At 51.1% G+C, this 18,605-nt stretch overlaps 1 long non-coding RNA gene across 1 annotated transcript; it reads right to left on the bottom strand.

Annotated features, from left to right (window-relative positions):
• Positions 1 to 5,520: 5,520 nt before the first annotated feature.
• Gm46972 lies at positions 5,521 to 10,206 on the bottom strand. The gene is made up of 2 exons (XR_001785352.1): positions 9,837 to 10,206; positions 5,521 to 7,503 (listed from the first exon to the last, which is right to left on the bottom strand). It is a non-coding gene; the product is annotated as a predicted gene, 46972 (long non-coding RNA).
• Positions 10,207 to 18,605: the final 8,399 nt, after the last annotated feature.

Raw genomic sequence — 18,605 nt, 5'->3', positions numbered from 1 at the left:
CCTCTGCCCTACTCTCTCTTCCCTCTTCCTTCTGCCCTGTTCCCCCTCCCTCTGCCTGCCTCCTCCTCCCTCCGCCTACCCCCTTCTCTTTCCTCCCTCTGCCCTGCTCCCCTCCTTCCTAGGCCCTGCCCGCCTTGCCTCTTCTCTCTGCCTGCTGCCTCCTCTCTTCCCCATCTCCCTCCCACCTCCTCTCTCTCTCCCAGCCCTGCTCCCTCTCCCTCTTTTCCTTGGCCTCCACCCTCCTTCAGTCTCCTGGCCTCAAAGGTCTACCTTAATTGGTCTCTTGGTTTCTCTGGCTCTGTCACATCTCTCTTGGAAGCATTGTGGCAGTGGGGTAGGACTCTTCCCTCCTCTCTACCTCTCCTGTCTGCAGCTTCCTTCTTGGGAAACAAAGTTACCACCTGAGCTACTAGGTTGGGAAAGACTGTCACTGCAGGATTGGTCTTGGAGGATGTGTGTGTGTGTGTGTGTGTGTGTGCAGCAAACCACAAACTGGAAACCCCCAGGGTTGGCTAAGGACCCTAGGTGCTCTGCTTGCAGTTCTTGAGGCGTGAGGGATTATCTAGAACACCTCTGCCCCTGGCCAGCTCCAGCTACCTCTTTCCAAGTCCAGACCTTCTGGCTCCTTCCGTGGAGGCTTTGGGGAAAGGGGCATCTCTCCCTTTTCCATGTTCCCCAAAGACGCAGAAAGAATTCATTATCTCCAATTTCAATGGCCTCCTGCTTCTATCCCAGGGTCTGGCATTCAATATCTGACTTCCCATCCTCTAATTGCATTAACCCTGGGGTCTCCAACCTCAACTTCCAAAGGCTACATAGCTTTTGACTCTTTCTCCGCACTTCCTCCCACAAGCATCTAGGCTTAGGGCCCTATGGCCTCCTGACTGGTTACCAGGTGCTGACTGTGTGTACTTCAAATGAATCTTTCTGGGGCTCCCGTGAGCCCCACACACTCTGGTCTGGGCTTAGGGACACAATGGTAGACGCACAGGCCACTGCTCTTCTTATGGGGCAAGTGAAAGAAACGGGCTTTTTCCGAAACAACCTTTCGAGAGCCCAGACTGACAAGCTCTGCCAGGGCCACCCATGAGGGTCCCAGCCTAGGTTGGGATGAGGCATAGGTCCACCCATGAAAGTGCCACTGGGGTGGGAGCTGATGCGTGGATGAAACGACAAAGCTGTCAGGGGAAATGTGGCCGTGGCTCCCAACAAGATTAGGGAAGCAGCTTTTAATCCCAGCACTTGGGAGGCAGAGGTAGGTGGATTTCTGAGATCGAGACAAGCCTGGTCTACAGAGTGAGTTCCAGGACAGCCAGGGCTACACAGAGAAACCCTAAATCTCAAAAAACAAAAAAGATTAGGGAGGCAAGTGGGGAGGGTGCTTTGGCTTGCCTGATGATCATTTCAACGTCTTCTAGTCTCGGGAGCTCAGTTTTTACTATAGGGTCTTCTCCCCACGTCTCATAAGCATATGATTGGATACAGAGCTCCTGACCCTACGTGCAAATGTGACTAGAGCCATGCCAGCCAGGGTATATTACCTCAAAGCAAGGGCAAGTGTCAGACTTTAGGTCAATGGCACCTCCACCTAGGACCTGTCCCAAAAGCCTTAATCACCAATAGGTTTTTAAGTCTGGGGTCGCCACGCCTGCAATGGAGCCTCCCTGAATGTAAGGGAACACAGAGAAAGGCAGAAATGAGGCAGAGGAGGGATGTAAGTTGTTTGAGCCCTGTGATCCAGCTGTGCCTGAAGGCAGAATGATTCTCTGAATAATCGAATTACTCTCTTTTAAAGATTAATTCATTTTAATGTTATATGTTTGCCTGTGGGTATGCTCGTTTGTGTGTGCCCGGTGCCTGCAGATTTCTGAAGAAAGTCTTGCATCTCCTGGAACTGGAATTACAGATGGTTGTGAGCAAGTATGTGTGTGCTGGGAACCAAATCCAGGTTCGCTGAAAGCCCAGCTACTGCTCTAACCAGTGAACCATCTCTCCAGCCCCTCTGTCTTGAATGATTGATCTGCTTTTACTTCCATCTTTGCATCTGTTTGACCTCTGTCTTACTTTGGGTTTCCGTTGCTGTGAAGAGACACCGTGACCAAAGCAATTCTTATAAAGGACGACATTTACCTGGGGCTGGCTTACAGTTTCAGAAGTTCAACCCATCATCGTCATGGTGGGAAGCATGGCAGCATGCAGGCAGATATGAAGCTGGAGAGGAGCCTAAGTTCTACATCTTGATCCAAAGGCAGCAGCAGGAGGGTCTCTTTTACATGGGGTTGAGCTTGAACTCTAGGGGCTGCCCTCGAAGCCCGCCTACACAGTAACATGCTTCCTTGAGAAAAGGCCAAACCTTTAATAGTGTCACTTTCCATGGGCCAAGCATTGTCAAACGACCACAACCTTCCACTGAAAGCTGCCCCAGCTGTTGAGACAGCTTCTTAGGTTTGCCTATTGCATATTAAAACCTCCTCACACCCTGTCCCCCATCCCCACCCTGATGCCTCCAGGATAGCTTTATCCCTCAAGGCATGCCCACTAGGCAGATGGTGTCAAACCACAAACTTGGCATGGTAGAGTTCAGAGTGCTATCTCCGATGCATGGGGCAGGTGTGTGTGTGTGTGTGTGTGTGTGTGTGTGTGTGTGTGTGTGTGTACAGGCAAGGCAGGCACAGGTGGGATCCCCCAGCCCCTTGTGAAAAGCCCAAGTGAGAATTTGTCAGGTAGGTCACAGTCTGGTGGCAGCCCCTGCAACATCTCATTTCCAAAATGTCCACTGCCAGGCCCTAGCTGTGGTCAGGGGAGTGTTCATACAACAGGACAAGCCTCGGGTTGTTGCTGAGCAGAGGTTAATATCTCTCAGGAGCAAGGACAAGCATGCGTGAAAGCTCTGTACCTCCAGCGATGGTGGGCAGCAGGGTCTAGGATACACTGGGTGTATCTCTGCTTCGACCTTGTGCTCATTTTCAGGGAGATCTATTTCTGGCAAGCAATATTGGTCTTTTAGTTACAATATGATGTAAAGTTTCCTTTTGAGATACTCTTATTTAATCTAAAAAAAGGAAATATTTAAGTAAATAAAAATAGACATGGCACACAGAAGTTTGCCCAGCTCTTGTGGCTGGCTTGCAAATGACTTCAGTTTCTGTGGCCTAATTTAGAAAAATGCTTCCTCTATGTATTCATTGACTCAACAAATATTTATTGAACACCTACTGGGTGTGAGACACTGGGGGAGGACTAAACGAAGACACCAGAGTCGGGAGATTCCATTCAGGAATCAAGGGCCTGAGTGGACAACTCACCCACACACCACATAAAGAAAGAAAACCGAGACTTGATCCTGAGAGCACTGGGGAGCTGCTGGGACGTAAGATCAAGTGTGTGGAGGCTAAGGCTGGCCCATGTACAGGATGAAGTAAAGGGAGAGAAGACTGGAAGCCAACAGCCCGGGGGATGGGGGTGGGGTACAGATTTGTGATAGGTGTAAGGGCTGGAAGGACTGGTACCTAGCTGAGTTCCTAGCACAAAGTAGGCACTCAATACATGGCTGGAACTATTGTTGTTACTATTATTAAAATCTCCTCTCTTCCTTAACTTGGAGAATTAATTAAGTCTTAGTTCCATGAATCATCAAACCAGAAGCAGTTTGTGGATATTATTAGTTAGACCATTTGATAGATGAGTTGAGACCTCAGAAGGGGACAGTGGCTCAGCTTAAGACACCTAGCTGTCTAGTGGCAAAGCCAGGGAGACATGATTACCTGCTGCATGTCCAAGTGCTTGCTGCATGGGATACATGATAGCACTGAAACATAGGAAAATAGAGACACAGAGATGTTGTGTACTTTGCTCAGAGACACACAGTAGGAGAGTTGCAGGGCTGGGGTCCCAGTTCAGACCTGCCTATCTCTAAGGTCAGTAACTCTTGATCTTATCCCTCAAGTTGGTTTTTTTTTTTAATCCTTGACAGGTGCTCACCAGATCATGGCACCACTATGAAATAAGACCCAATGCAGTAGTCAGAATGTCTAGAACTGCCACTAAGCTGCTGTGTGACCTTGAACAAGTCGTTTCCCTCCCTAAGCCCATTCCCTCCTCTGTGAACAGAAGGCATCTCAAGCCACGAGGCTGCTACACACTGATGATGCTATGCTCTGGGGTCTACTGTCCTCTCCTAAGTACAGGCTCACTGCTCAGGACCCTTATCTGCTGCTGCTCAAGCTGACTTTGTCTCCATGACAACATCCAGTCTTGCTGAAAGTGTAGCAAGATGGAGAATCTCCCACCAACTCAGTAAAATCCCTGCTGTGGGCAAACAGTCCTTTGCCTGTTGTGTTTGATTTCCAGAAGGACTGTGGGTACCTTATCTACACCCTGGACATGGGCCTAGGATTTCACCACCAGCGAGTCTTGAGGGCACAGGATGATCCCAGAGTTGGGGATGTCTCATTTAAGAGTCCAGGGGATGAGTGGATTGCTCACTCACCACTTTAGAGAACTGAGACTTGATCCTGAGGGTACAGGGGAGCCACCATATGCTCAGGAAAGCAAGACAGGGCTGAAGACCCTGAGGGAGGTACTAAGACATGTGGTCATCTTGTTATTCTGTCCCCAAGTCACACCGGAGTATATCACCACGGGCTGTGGCTCCACCGCAGAACATTCAAATATGTGTGCCTTTCTCACTTGCAGGGATCAGTAAATGGTCACCCCAGCGTACCAGGGTGACCACAAGGAGCAAATCCACAAGGGTGGTTGAACAGCACTCCAGGGATGGCTAGATAACACCCCAATACAAAGTCCCGAGGTTCTCTGCTGGCCGTGAGGCTAGCCAACCTTAGGAAGGGGTCTAACCTTTCTTAGCCTCAATTTTCTCATGTGTAAGATGGAAATGAGACTAGGATTTTTCTCACAGATCCACCAGGAGAGATCCAGAGAACGACCTTTATTACCTACTGCTGTTGGCAAGCTCTGCCTTCCCAGGATGGGCCAAGGTCAGTCTGAAGTGCAACCACCTCCAAGAAGCCTGCCTGATTTATTCCAACCTGCACATGATTTCATCTCTGCTGGGGTTCCCAGACAATGCTCATTCCTGTTTTCATCACTCACCTCTTTGTGGGAAAAGGGAGAGTGGTTCCTTGGAGCCTGCACACAGTGGGACAAATACTGTTGACCGATATGTCTCCTCCTGGTGCAAGGTAGCTGGGACCCTTCTATCCCCTCACATATGTTCTGCCTGCATCTGGTCTATGGCATCATTTTCAAGGTCTTTCAAAAGACACCTCCAGGGTTCTTGCACATTCGGTTCCTCTACCGGAGACGCTGTTCCTGCGTTGTGCTCTCTCGGGGAGCTCTCCTGTAGGGTTGCGCTGAATGCACAGGGTCAGTCCCATCTCACCCCCAGTTGACACTGAGCTCTGGGACAGAACAGGGCTGACAAGGTGGACAGAGTGGATTCTTACCCCAGTAGGCCAGGCAGGAACCACACAGCCTGAAGGAAGACCTTTGCACACGATATAACCACAGAAAGTATTTATTGAGCAATCACTTAGTGCCAGAACCCTCAATGCCAACAGAGCCCTATAAACACTTCAGCACAGGAGAATGTAGGTCCCTTTACAGATAAGGCTAAGAGACAAAGTAAGCTGCCCACCATGGTTACACGGTCCACATGTTCTCCTTTGACCCTTGGCAAGCCTGTTACTCTCTAGAAAACCACTGTTTGCAAATGACACTCATTTCTTAGAGCTGCTGCCTCGTGGCCTGAGAAATGGGATGAGATGGAGACTCAGGCGACAGGTCTAAGGGAAGCTTCAGGAGAGTGTGCCCTAGGCAAGACTGGCACACACTGACTCCTGCTGAGTCACAGAGAACAGACATTATGGAGAACTCCCCATGGGAAGATGGTTCCAGTAGCCTCACTGATAGGCCTTGCAGGTTGTACTTGCTTTCCAACCAGCCAAGAAGGTAGGAATGATGCCTGGTCTTATGTTATGTGAGACACAGAGTGGGCAGATGCTTTACCCAGGTACACACCTGGAAGTGTGGGAGCTGGGGGTGGGTGCCTAACCATTGTGCTTATACATCCTGAGAGTGTGCCTTCGTGCGTCTGGTGCCATGCCTAGGCAAAGGGTGCCTGAGAGGGTCATACACAGGGACATGCCAAGTGGACCAGGAAATGTGGGAAATCACATGGCTCCTTACAAGCTCCATCGCAGGCCCCATCTCCCCAGAATCTGAGTGTAGACCACTCTATTACTTTTGTTGCTCTGACAAATACCTGATAAAAATCAATTTAGAGTAGGAGAGGTCTATTTTCGCTTGAGGTCTGAGGGCGCAACTTGTCACAACAGGGTAGCCATGCTGGAGGAATGTAAAGCAGTCGGTCACATGGCAGACCCCATCCTACGGAATGACACCGTCATTTAGAGTGGGTCTCTCAGTGAACCTAATCTAGATCGTCTCACAGATGTGCTAGATGCTTATCTCTTCTTCACACTGGATCCTGTCAAGCTGACAATCAGTACTGGCCATCACATCCACCCGCCTGAATCCAGAGCCCAGGATTGTATCCAGTCCCCTTTGAGTACAAACACATTCATCCTACACAGGACTGCCTGAGAGGCGCCCCCTTGCTGCGGTTGGGTACAGCAGGCTTCGTAAACTCTCTCTGCAGTCCAAGGTATCTAAAATGGGCATGCACATCAAACACTGACTGGCAAATCATAAAGAAATCTGTGTTGGGACAGTTCTTTGTTATACATACAAGCTTCCCATTAAGGTGGACGCGAATCTGCACACTAATGAGGTGGGTTTGTTTATTTCGTAGAAAGATTAAATCTTGGCTGAATGATTGAAACTGCTGAGAACGCCGCCAGAGCGGAGAAACTGTCTCAAAGGCAGAGGCGCATTTAAGGCCATTTCTGAAATCATCAGAAAGTCTGTCCCAGTCCTAAGCCCAAAGTCACCGAACCAGATTTTGTGAATCTCAAATAGCAGTTTTAAAAATCCAACACTCTGGACTGGGGAGATGGCCTGGTGGGTAAGAATGCTTGCTCTGTAAGCACAAGGACCCCAGTGTGAATCTCCAACCCCCACATGAAAACAGGCTAACAACAAAACTATGGCTGCATTGGAAGGCAGCTCCCAAGAGGCACTGGGGCATTTGTGTAGTGACTCCCACAGGACGACAGCTTTTGGGGTCCTGGAAACACTCCCAGATGTCCAGATGACAATAATGGTTGGGGGAGGCAGGCCAAGCAAAGCACCTGGGAAAGGTCAGGCCTGGGTTATGAGTGCCACATTGTGTCCTTGCCGGTGGAGAAGATGAGGCTGTGTGCTCCTCAGAAGTCAGAGTGATACAGCACCTGAGATGGCAGCTTCCAGTCAGGAAGGGGTTATTCTGCCTCCTGGATTCAGGCCAAGGCCACTTGTCTTCTGTTGCTTTCAGGACTTTGGTGAGGCAGCTCATCACCTCCGAGTTCATGCTGTGGAGTAAAGCTACTCACCCGACAGCAGTGAGGAGGGGAGGGGAGAGCAAAGGAGGGGAGGGGAGAGGAGGGGAAAGGAGGAGAGAAGAGAAGAAGGGAGAGGAGGAGAAGGGAGGGGAGAGGAGAAGAGGGAAAGAGAAAGGAAGGGATAGAAAAATAAGGTGGAGAAGGGAGGAGAGAGGAGAGGAGAGGAAGAGAGGGGAGAGGAGGGGAAGGAAGGGGAAGGGAGAGGAAGGGAGGGAGAGGTAGGGAAGGGAGGGGAGGGGAGAGGAGAAGAGAGGAGGGAAAAGAAGAAGATGGAAAAATAAGGTGGGGGAGGAAAAAGGAGAGGAGGGGAAGGGAAGGGAGAGGAGGGGAGGGGAAGGAGAAGAGGGAAAGAAAAAGAGGGAGGGAGGGTGGGAGAGAAAGAGAGTGGGTGAAGAACCAACATATATGGTCCATCCAATGGGTCCATCCCTGGACCCACCGTGCCTCAGGGACAGAAGACCTTCGACTACCTGGGATCCACCTCCTAAAGGCTGCCGCACCTCCACAAAGCACTCAGCTAGTAATCCAGCCTTTAGCACGAAGCATCCAATCCACAGCCCAGGAGCACAAAGGCAGCTGAGGAGTGCATGGGCCATGCACTCTCAGTGTGCTCATTTTCTACAATCGCTGCCTCCTGGAGTTGTAGGCGATGGCACACTGGGGTGAGAATTCTGACCTGGGAGTTGGCTTTCTTCCAGGGCCTTCCTAGAGGGGCCTGCACTCCTCCCTCTATCAGCGCAGGCTCAGGCGTGACTACCCCGGGGAGGTGGTGGCAGGTGGAAACCTGGCATGAAGTGGACTGCAGTCAGGGATGTGACCCATAACTCCCATATCTCAGGCAGTCCAGAGGCAGCCAGCTCTTCCCACTTTAATTAGCCATTAGAGTGACAGCTAATCACAGCCTCCTTATTTATGAGATAAACCACGCATTCAGCATATTTCCTCAAAACGGAAGCTATTGACAGTCCTAGAACAGCTCCCGAGAGGGAAAGCCCACGGTTAATGGAGCCTTTAGAGACAATGAGCAATCAACAGGGTTGGGACCCGCCACATGGGCCTTCTGATGGGAGGATAAAGGGATTGGGGCTGGGGGTGGGACCAGAAGAGGAGCAGGCATGTTTGTGAGGGAGAAGCAACTCAGTTTTGGAGGGATGAGGCTAGAGAGGTGTAGGCAGATGGAGGTGGCGGGGAGCAGGAGCCCTGGGGGAGGAGCCTTGCACCTGTTTGTCCCCCACACTACCACTGCTTCCTCTCCACCCTCTCCCACCCCCACCCTTGCTCCTGCTCGAACTTTGCTTTCCTTTCTCTCTTCCTGGCCCTCTTTCCTTCCCCTTCACCTCCCCTCTTTAAACTTCTATCTGTTCCTTAGGCAGGAGTACAGCATTTAAGACAGACATTGCTTTTCTGTGTCTGTGCGTGTGCACATGCAGGTGTGTGCACATGTGGCAGACAGAGGCTCATGTGCTGTGTCTTCCTCTTATTTATTTCCTTTGAGGCAGCATGTCTCCCTGAACCTAGAGCTCAGGGGATGCCCCTGTCTCTGCTTCCACGCAGCACCAGAGTTGCAGACTCATGCCACCACACTCCATTTTTATGTAGGTGCTAGAGATCTGAGTTCAGGCCCCCATACTTGCTTAGCAACATTCTCCCTGCAGACCGGTCTTCTGTGAGCCCCAAGCAGTCCCTTTGATTGTCACACTTAATCCTTTGCCTTTCTGCTCCCTTGACACAGAGAACCACCAGGAACAGCTGGATGCAGGCCCTTCCAGAATGTTCTTTTCATTTGTGTATGTTTCTATATTTCCAGAAACCATGTAAGAAGGTTCCATCATAGGGGAGGATGAAAGAACCCATTTTTCTTTCTCAACTTGACTCACTGGGAGCTCCCTGGGAGTCAGGGCGTTTCTCTGAGGGGACATCTAGAGAGGTTTAACCAAGGAGGAAAAATAACATCCACCCTGGATCTGAGCTGCACCATCCCATGACGTGAGGTGTCCTATTAAATAAGGGGGAAAGCCATTTGCTGAGCGCTGGAATTCATCTCTCTCTCTCCTTCCTAATTGTGGATGCCTTGTGACCAGCTGCTTCCCACTCATGGGCTATACCTTCCCACCATGCTTGCTGCCCCTCAAACCACAACCCTAGTCCTCAGCTCGCATTTGTGGGATATTTGTCTCAGCACTAAGAAAAGTCACCAACACAGGAAACCTTACTTGGGGTCTCAGTACATCAGTGGCGGAGGGCGGGACAACCCGCACCTTTGTGAGCAGGAAGCAGAGAGAGGATGCTGCCTGCTGCTGTTGGGTTTAGTCTTACCTCCTTCCTTACTCCTTTCTGGCCCCCAGTCCATGGATGATGTGATTGTCCCACCTTAGTTGGTCCCTCTGGAACCTCTGGCATGCCTAGGGCCATCTCTCGAGTTCCCTCAGACCCCATCCTGAAACGCCCCTGGGAGTGGATGCCAGAGTGTGCCATCAACCTGCAGTTGCTTCCCGCTCTGGAGTGAGAGTGAGCTTTGGACGAGTCTTTGCCGAGGTCTCGCCGTGAAGCTGCAGGGAAATTAAAAGCTGTGAACACCAGTCAGGCAGTCCAGCCGGAGCTCCCTCAGGGGCCCACTCAACGGAGCGGGAGCCAGAGCTGATATGGAGCCGAGTGTCCAGCCCGGGACTCTGGCCAAACCCCACAGATGGCCGCTGGCTGCAGAATCGGGCACCGGAGGAAGGCCCATCTGCAAAATGCTTACTCTGTCTCTGAGTGAGACAGAGGAGGGGTTTGGAGACCAGTCCAAAGGGGCTGCGAGGGGCTGGAGCAAGAGACAGGGGTTGAGGGAATTCCTCCCTAGGAGCTCAGTTCTGATACTCTATCTCTGAAGCAGTGGGCATTGGAGGAGGCAGGGTGTGCGTTCAAGATGAAATAAATGGCCATAAACACTCCTGTGCTATATTATGTATACCCTCCCCATCCCAACTTTCTTATTTCAGGTCCAAGGTATGTCCGTAGATATGCCCAACCTGTTCCTACCCCAGGGCCTTTGCACAGGCAGCCCCCACTCCAAATCCCCTCCTCATTGTTCAAATCTCAGCACCCTTGTCACCAGCCTTCTCTGATCCCCTGCCCCCTCTCCCATGGCTGACTTCTAGAAATGAAACTGAGTGACTAGTGACTGGGAACTACAGGACAGATTAGAATCTTTGTGATGTGAAGATTGGTAGGGTAGTGCCTCTAGGGGCCACAGACAGGAGTCCCACTGTGAGCTTGAGGTGGGAGGCTTTCCAGAGGAGGAGGTCAGATGGTCAGGAGTGAGCCAGAGAAAGTGGGAAGGGGAGGGATTCCGGTAGGTAACAGGGCGTACACAAAGGGTCCAAGGAGGAGGGTGAGCTGTGGGTGCCCAGAAATAGAAGTAGGGGTGGGGAGAGGAGAGAACTTCTCAGGTAGTAGCTTAGAGCTAAAAGTGTGTGTATGCATGTGTGTGTATGCGTGTACGTGTGTGTGCTTATATGTGTGTGTACATGTGCACACGTGTGTGTGTATGTGCATGTATGTGTGTGTGTGTGTGTTTGTGTGTGTGTGTGTGTGTGTGTGTGTGTGTGTGTGTGTGCATGTGTGTGTGTAAACCATGACAACCAGCTGACTTGGATGGCCAGTTTTGAAGATGTGCTAGGGTCAGAAGGTAAGGCCAGAGTCCTATTCCAGGGACAGGTCACTTCGCCCAGAGGCCAGGGAGGAAGACAAGAAACCTAGATTCCTGCCCCACTTCCCTAGGTCCTCAGCTGGAGTGCCATGCCTGGCTCTTCCAGGCATGCATGCTAAGAGGTTTCTCAGAATAGGACACCTATGTGGCCTGGTCTCAGCCTGAGTCCTCCCTGTGTAAGCAGCTAGCAGTCTCCTCACCTGCCTCTTAGGTTTAATGGTGATTCATTGAGACATGCATGATCAATGAGATGCCAGCTCAGAGGAGAGGAAAGCTGGTGGTGGTTTGGGAGAGTCCAGAACGTCTGGAGCATCCCCAAGTCTTCTCTGGAGTGGACCTATCCTCTACCTGCTGGAGGCTTCTCCCTCAGAGCATCTGCCACAGAGACATTTCTGAGCCCTGGACAGGACCCACACTGGAGCCAGCAGCCAAAGACACAAAACCCCACAGCCATAGCTCAAGGCCAGGTGGATCCGGAGTAGCGTGGAAGGAGACAGATGGTCCCAAATGAGGGGCAAATGAAGCTGCTAAGTGGCCCGCTGGGAATGAGTGCCCTGCCTTCCCTCCACAAGGCCCCTTCTTTCCTGCAGAAGGGCTTGTGCAGTTTGGCCGGGGCTGGGAATGAGCTTGTGCCCTTTGTACCTGCACATGCACATTGCCACACGAACTCTCTGCCCGCCCAGTTCTAGTCACCCCTGCACTCACGTCTGTCCATCCTCAGGCTCATCCACGCTTTCATACACATGTCCATGATAGGCCAGCCTACAGAGGGTATGCTGCAATTCCCCACAAGGGATGTGTTCCCAAACCAAAGAGGCAGGAGACAGCAGGCTGTCGGATCTCCTCTTACAGCAATGTGCAGGGAGTACCCCATCCCCGGAGATGCTCCTGTTTGATTGGTGTCTGATTTACAGTAAGCCAGGCAGTGCACTTCAAACTTGTCCACAGCCTCCTCTGAATCCCCAGGGAGGATCCCATTTTCCCACCTGCTGGTGCTGGCTCCAGAGAGCTGTGTGTCTCTTCTGGCTGGAGCTTTAAGAGCTTGCTCTGCCATGTGCTCTTCACTCTCTACCATGTGACCTTCAGAAGGGTCAGCCATTGACTCTGGGTCCCAAGAGGTACTCTGCAGGGAGCAGAGTCTTAGGAGGCTTGTACATTCACTGGGGTGGCACCAAGGATTCAGTCTAGGTGTTGAGCATCTCTGAGCAGGGTGCTGTTTGTTACTGCAGCTGAACCCAGCCATAGCACACACACACACACACACACACACACGTGCGTGTATATATACATATATAAAACAGTTACCACCTGATCACCTCACCTCACACTCTACATACACCAGCCTCTTCAAAACCCACACCCACACATCAGCTATGCGCACTCATTGAACCACTGGCGTGTTACTGTGACAGGTGGAGCTCTTTTGATAAGGACCTGGGTAGTAGGGTCACAGGGTGGTGGGACACAGCTCTGTTCACTCCATGGTACTACAGTGGGGTGGCTTCATGTTAATTGTTCACTTGTCAAGGCCTCAGCCTCAACCTTGGCTGGGTAGGGAGGCTCTGAGGCCAAGAGAAGTGGCCGAGTTCAGAGTCAGGAAGCTTGGCCTCAAAGCTTCCCATGGCTGCGTGACATTCCTCCATCTGTCCACTTTCTGGATAGGAATGGCTTTGAATTCTGGAAGGGTGACTGGTCACATATGGAGGACAGTTGAAAGACCATAGCTTGGGGACAGTGCTGGCTGTCCATCCATGCTGAGTGTTCATTCATATCAACTGTAGTCTAAGTTCCTGTGGGTACCTTCCCAGCTTGAAAAGTCTATGCAGGATGTGGGTGCAGGAAACACCACAGTGCCTCCTCCAGAACCCAGGACAAGAGGGGTCTGTGGGATCACAGGGATGCCAAGGGCAACTGGTCACCTCAAGGGAGTTGGAGAAGGATCCCTATGGTGCATGTAGTCTTTTGAAATGGGTTTATCTATTGCTGAGGTCATAGTCTTTAACTGCTTCCTTTTCTAGTGGTGGCATCCAGGATACTAGATTTAACCTGGCTAGGCCTTGGTTTACTCATCTGTGAAATGGGCATGGCCATTCTGCATCATCCTGAGGATGAGATTCTGTGGTAGCAGTTGCTGCCCTTCAGTGTGAAGCGTGACTGGGCACTGATCCAGAGTGACCCACCCTAGTGACAAGGGATCAGCCCCTCCTGACGACTCTCAACACTGGCTTTGCTTTCCTGGGGGAGCCGTTGCCTTGTCATTGGGCCTAGGTCCACCCAATGCACCTGAATGTCCCATTTGCTTGCTCAGCGGCCCAGCCTGCTCTCCCTTTTCTGGGATCCAGATGATCCCCTGATCCCCATTTCCCTTGTCCAGCTTCCCCTGTCAGAACATTCTACTGCTGGAATGATGGCTGCCCTCTCCCTGTACTCTGCTCCAATGGAGGAGGGTAATGAAGTTCAGACAACTCACGCTGGTTTTGAGGAAGAGCCTGAGGTGAAGTTTACCAGTGGGGAATTAGTGCTCAAGAGCTGAGGTCAGCACTGGGTCAGTGCTGCTGACCCAGTGGCAGGGCAGGCTGAGACCACAGGGGGAGGGGAGGGACAGAGATTTAGGCACATCCTCTCTGTTTCTCCTGTCCCAGTCTCCCAGCGCCTCCCAGACACACTGTGACATCTCCTCTCCTGGGATTTAGCCCAGCCACTCCTTCCCTTTCCAGGAATGCTCAGGACTCTCTTCTTGGTCAGAGCAAACTCCTAATTATCCTTCAAAGCCCAACTAAATGCCCACTCCAAATCCTCTAACCAGCCCTGTATGCGTTTCACTGAATTCTGAAAATGCTTCCTCCGAGTGTTTCTTGCCATTTCTGGATCTAGTGAGGGGTGGGGGTGGGGGTGGGGGGATGGACACATCTGCACTTCCCATCTCTAGTCTGGCTGAGAGCCTCCCAAAGGCCATATTCACTGTAGTTGCCCAGGGGCAGGTGACACACCCTTTGTAAGTCTCACTTTCACAGCTGCAAAGAAGGGTTATTGATAGGGTCCATGTCTAGGGCAGCGGTGGGTTGAAGACATGTGGTCTTCATGTGATCAAACAACCGGTCTTGTCCCAGATGATAGTTCCAGTTCTACCCTCTACCTTCATTCTCTGTCCCCCACCCCCACCCCTACCCCCTTCACTTTTCTCTTGGGAGCATTGTGCAGTTCTGGGTCTGGGAGCCAACGTTCTTTTCAAGTATGTCAGACTTGTTCAGCAACCCCGTGGCCCCCTTTGGAGTTGAGGGAGGCTCCCTGGAGGCTTGCTATTGTTTCAGCATCTCTCTCCCTCTCCCTCTCCCTCTCCCTCTCCCTCTCCCTCTCCCTCTCCCTCTCTCCCTCTCTCTCTCCCTCTCCCTCTCTCCCTCTCTCTCTCTCTCTCTCTCTCTCTCTCTCCTGCTGGGTCAGAGCAGGAGGCCTGGCCCACTGCTGTGGGCTGGAGGAAGATGAGACAGTTTCTGTGATGTCTTGGCCTCTTGAACCTGTTCTCTGTAAAAGCAGTTGTCACTGACCTTAACCGGACTCCCCACCTGGCTGGCCTTTCAAGTCTGTGATTAAATAGCACTGGGTTGTGTTGGCTGGGCTGAGAGCATGGCGAGGGTGGGGGTAGGAGGGTGACTGAGACCTTCAGTTTCCTACCAGGTCCAGCCTGTGTGATGGGTCCCTGTGTCCCACTGGCCTGTGCCCCTCTCCTGCTTCCTGACATTCCTATGAATGTAAATGGTTAAGACTTATCTGTGAAAGCAGTAAAAAGGCTTATCCATCCATCCATTGAGTCACTCCCTGGTTCTTCAGTTTTCTCATTCATTCATTCATTCATACCTCATTAATTCACTAATTTCTTCCCTCATCATTCCCTCCCTCATTCACACATCCATTCTTCATTCATTCATCCATCCATCCATCCATCCATCCATTCACCCCTCCCCTCATTCAGTCATTCACATCTTACTTTCTCCTCTTCTAACCTGGTTACCACCATTAGACCACACAGATCCCTCCAGTCTCGTCCCCTCTAAGTCTAGATATAAACGGTGCCACCTCTGGCATCCTTTTCTGACCCCTGTTACGCCATGGCCCTTATACATACCCATACCCTTTATTTTAAAGAATCTTACTATGTAACTCTAGCTGACATGGAGCTCGCCCTGTAGACCAGGGTGGCCTTGAACTCGCAGAGAGGCACTTGCCACTGCTTCTTGAGTGCTGGAATTAAAGGCGTGTTCCATGACAGGCCATGTGTCAACCATGCCATGAGGGTAGCCCTCCCCCATATCCAAGTCATTAAGGCCACTAAAGGGGACCTGAGACGACAGGGGTGCTGCAGAACTATGCCAGTCCTTCAGGCTCTCTTGTCCTTTCACAAATACAACTGGGGTTAGCCAATGGAGCCTGGCCAGAGCCAAAGGTCAGGAGAAGAGTGAGTGTCCACATCCAAAGCCATCTCTACCCATCTTGATGCAGTCCCCACCCCAGGGACCTGAACACAGGCTGGCCACATTCTTTATGGCAGCCCCCTCGCTCTGCTGGGCTTCACGTTGGTCCTTCCTGATTCTAGATCCACTCCTGTTCCTTCCCTGGGCTCACAGTTGCCAGTCTCAGATGTTTGTCCCTTTCGGTTTCTGCTCCCCAATCCTATCTTTAAATGCACCTCCATCTTCGTGCCTTGCCAACTGCCTGGTCTTCCTTCTCACAGACTTCTAGAAAAGATTAAGTAAAATCCCAGAAGTAACTCACTCTCTGGAGCAGAGAGAGTACTCAGCCAAAGTGCCCCATTACCCTGGCTTATCTGCATTCAAATAGGGCTCTTAGGTACAGCCCAAAGCCACACAAGCTTTGTTTGCTGCCACAGAGACAATCAGCAAAGCTGTAGCTAGGAGCTTCTGGCTTTGAGAGTGAAACCTAGAATTTAAATTGTCCCTAAAGACCTTTTGTTTCCAACCCAAGGACTCTGAACTGCTCCCTGATTCTCATCCTGGGAATTTATCTCTCTCCATCTGGCTTATCCCCACCCCCTTCCTACATGCTCTCCAGTCAACTAGGTGGCTAAGAGGCCAACCTATCCTCCATTGGCTAAGCCCAGTTGTATTTGTGAAAGGACAAGAGAGCCTGAAGGACGACTGGCTCTTGCCAGATTCCTGAGCCACAGTTAATCGTGGAGGACTCTTGGAAGTAGAAGGTGCCCCCTTGGTCCTCCCTAATGAAATATATCCATCATCTAAAGGGCTGAACTTGGAGGGTCCAGAAAAAAGAAAAATGCTAGCCTTGTCAAAAACCATTAAGGATTTCAAGGGAAAAATAAGAGACTGATTGTCACACACTCTTGGGGCTGGCTGGTTCCCAAGACATAGATGAGGAAACCGAGGGATGGAGCAGAGCACCAGGTACCTCACCAAAGGCTCAGCTTAGGCTCATGGGGGCTCAGCTCTGCCCTTTACTGACAGACAAACAGATTTAACACAGCTAACAGTGGCAGAAGAAGGCCCATCAGGTGAGGCTGGCTTCAGCTATGCCCCATGCTGGAATTTGTCCCAAGTGTTGATCTTGTATTACACATCCCAAGCCTTGAGTCTCACTCATGTGAAATGGGTAAGGACATTTGACACAATCTGTCCCCTTCCTGGGTTGATCTGAGCATGACAGCAAGAGCTCTGGATTGAAATGCACCAAGGAGAGCTCGGCCATGGAGACCTGCTAAGAATGGTGTCTCTTGTCGGCTTCTCCCAAGACCATCCATCATAGTGACCCCTAAGCCACACTCTCACATGCTACATTGAGCGCTTGCCATGTGTTGGAAGAGGCATGTTACAATTACTCCATCATTAAGTCAGTCTAGCCATCTAGCATACAGACCAGCAAACAGGCTAAGTGGAAAACGGCCGCTGAGAAGCCCAGATCGGATGGGCAGTCTCCCAGGCTTCTCAGTCCATTGATCTGCACGGCCGGCCGTGGGGCGTGCGCCTGCTCTGAGAATTCCCTGACACATTAGGAGGTATCCTAAGCAGCAACCACCAGCCAAGCCACTTACTGGCTCCTGGTCCTCAGGAATGATTAGTTAATGGGTTGCTAAGTGCTAGAGGTAATTTGCTATACAGAAGGCAATAAATTCTCTCCACTACCTGTGTTTCCTGGAGTTGCTTCCAGAAATACAGTGAGCCTTGAGTCTTTGTTTTAGGGACAATTTCCAGGCAAATCAAGGCTTTTGTCACTGCCCTGGACTAACCCTCAGCTGCACCACATGGGTAAAGAGCCAGACTAGACTGCTAGCCCATCACATTGGGTGAAGGGCCAGGCTGGACCCCCAACCCCACCACATGAGTGAAGGGCCAGGCTGGTTTTGTGTCTGCCGCTCCATGTTGTTGGTACCTTGTTGGTCCCTTGGTTAGGGGGATGAGGTTCCGGTTCCTAAGAGTCTCAGGACTCAGCCAGAGCCTCCTCCTCACTTGAGACTCTCCCTCCCAGCCCTTTACCGTGGCTTCATCGGCCAGAACTTTTCTGCTTAGACCCAGACAGTGATTCCTCCGTGCGCGTGGTTAATGTCTACCTTTGTATCCATCTCACGGGATCGTGGATCTGACAGCTCTTGTCTGCTTGGATCCAAATGGTGACATGAAAGGTGTGACAGATGATTCTTATCAACTTCCAGAGCCCTCTGGGTGCCTGCCAGACATGTGTGACTTAGAATTAAGTTCTTATCTTACTTTGGCAACCCGGGCAGCCAATCTCTACAGGAGTGGGAAGAGAGCTGAGGGAACTGTGGGTGAGGGGCGCACTCTGAGAACTTCAAGTTCAACCCCCCTCCTTTTGCCAAGAATGACTGGCTCCCTGGCTGTCTTCCCAGCAGGTGTTCAGTAAATGCATATCAAAGGGCCAGACTGGAAAACCGCCAATTGTGCATTTTACACAGAATCATAGGTACTAGGCTCTTACAACTGGATCACTCCAAACACACACTGCTCGCTCCTCTTCCTCTGACCTGGTGACCCCAACCTCCCAACTCTGTATCACAGTTGACCTTTACCACCCTGTAACCCCCATATTGAGCCAGAAATCTTGGCCCTTTTAATTTCTGATTATGCTAATTAACTAGGTTTTTTGTTGTTGTTGTTTAAAGGAGACAATTATTGCCTTCAGTTTGACAGTTTCTAACGTCATTAGCACGCACAGCTGCCAGTACCACAGTGCTATTAGTCACCTGAATTGCTCCAGAAAGACAATTACTGTCTTCAGGCTGTGTCCCAGCATTTTGCTGTCTGGGGACAAGAGGTGATAGGGATAGGGGTCTTAGCAATCTCTGCAATGAGCAGGAATCACTGGAGGAGCAAGGCTGCAGCCACTGGCTCCGGCTGCTACAGTTGGAG

This window comes from Mus musculus, chromosome 6, assembly GCF_000001635.26.
Source record: "Mus musculus strain C57BL/6J chromosome 6, GRCm38.p6 C57BL/6J".
In the NCBI taxonomy this organism is placed as follows: Eukaryota; Metazoa; Chordata; class Mammalia; order Rodentia; family Muridae; genus Mus; species Mus musculus.
Note: the sequence above shows the minus strand (reverse complement) of the source record. Positions and strands in the feature narration are given on the sequence as shown.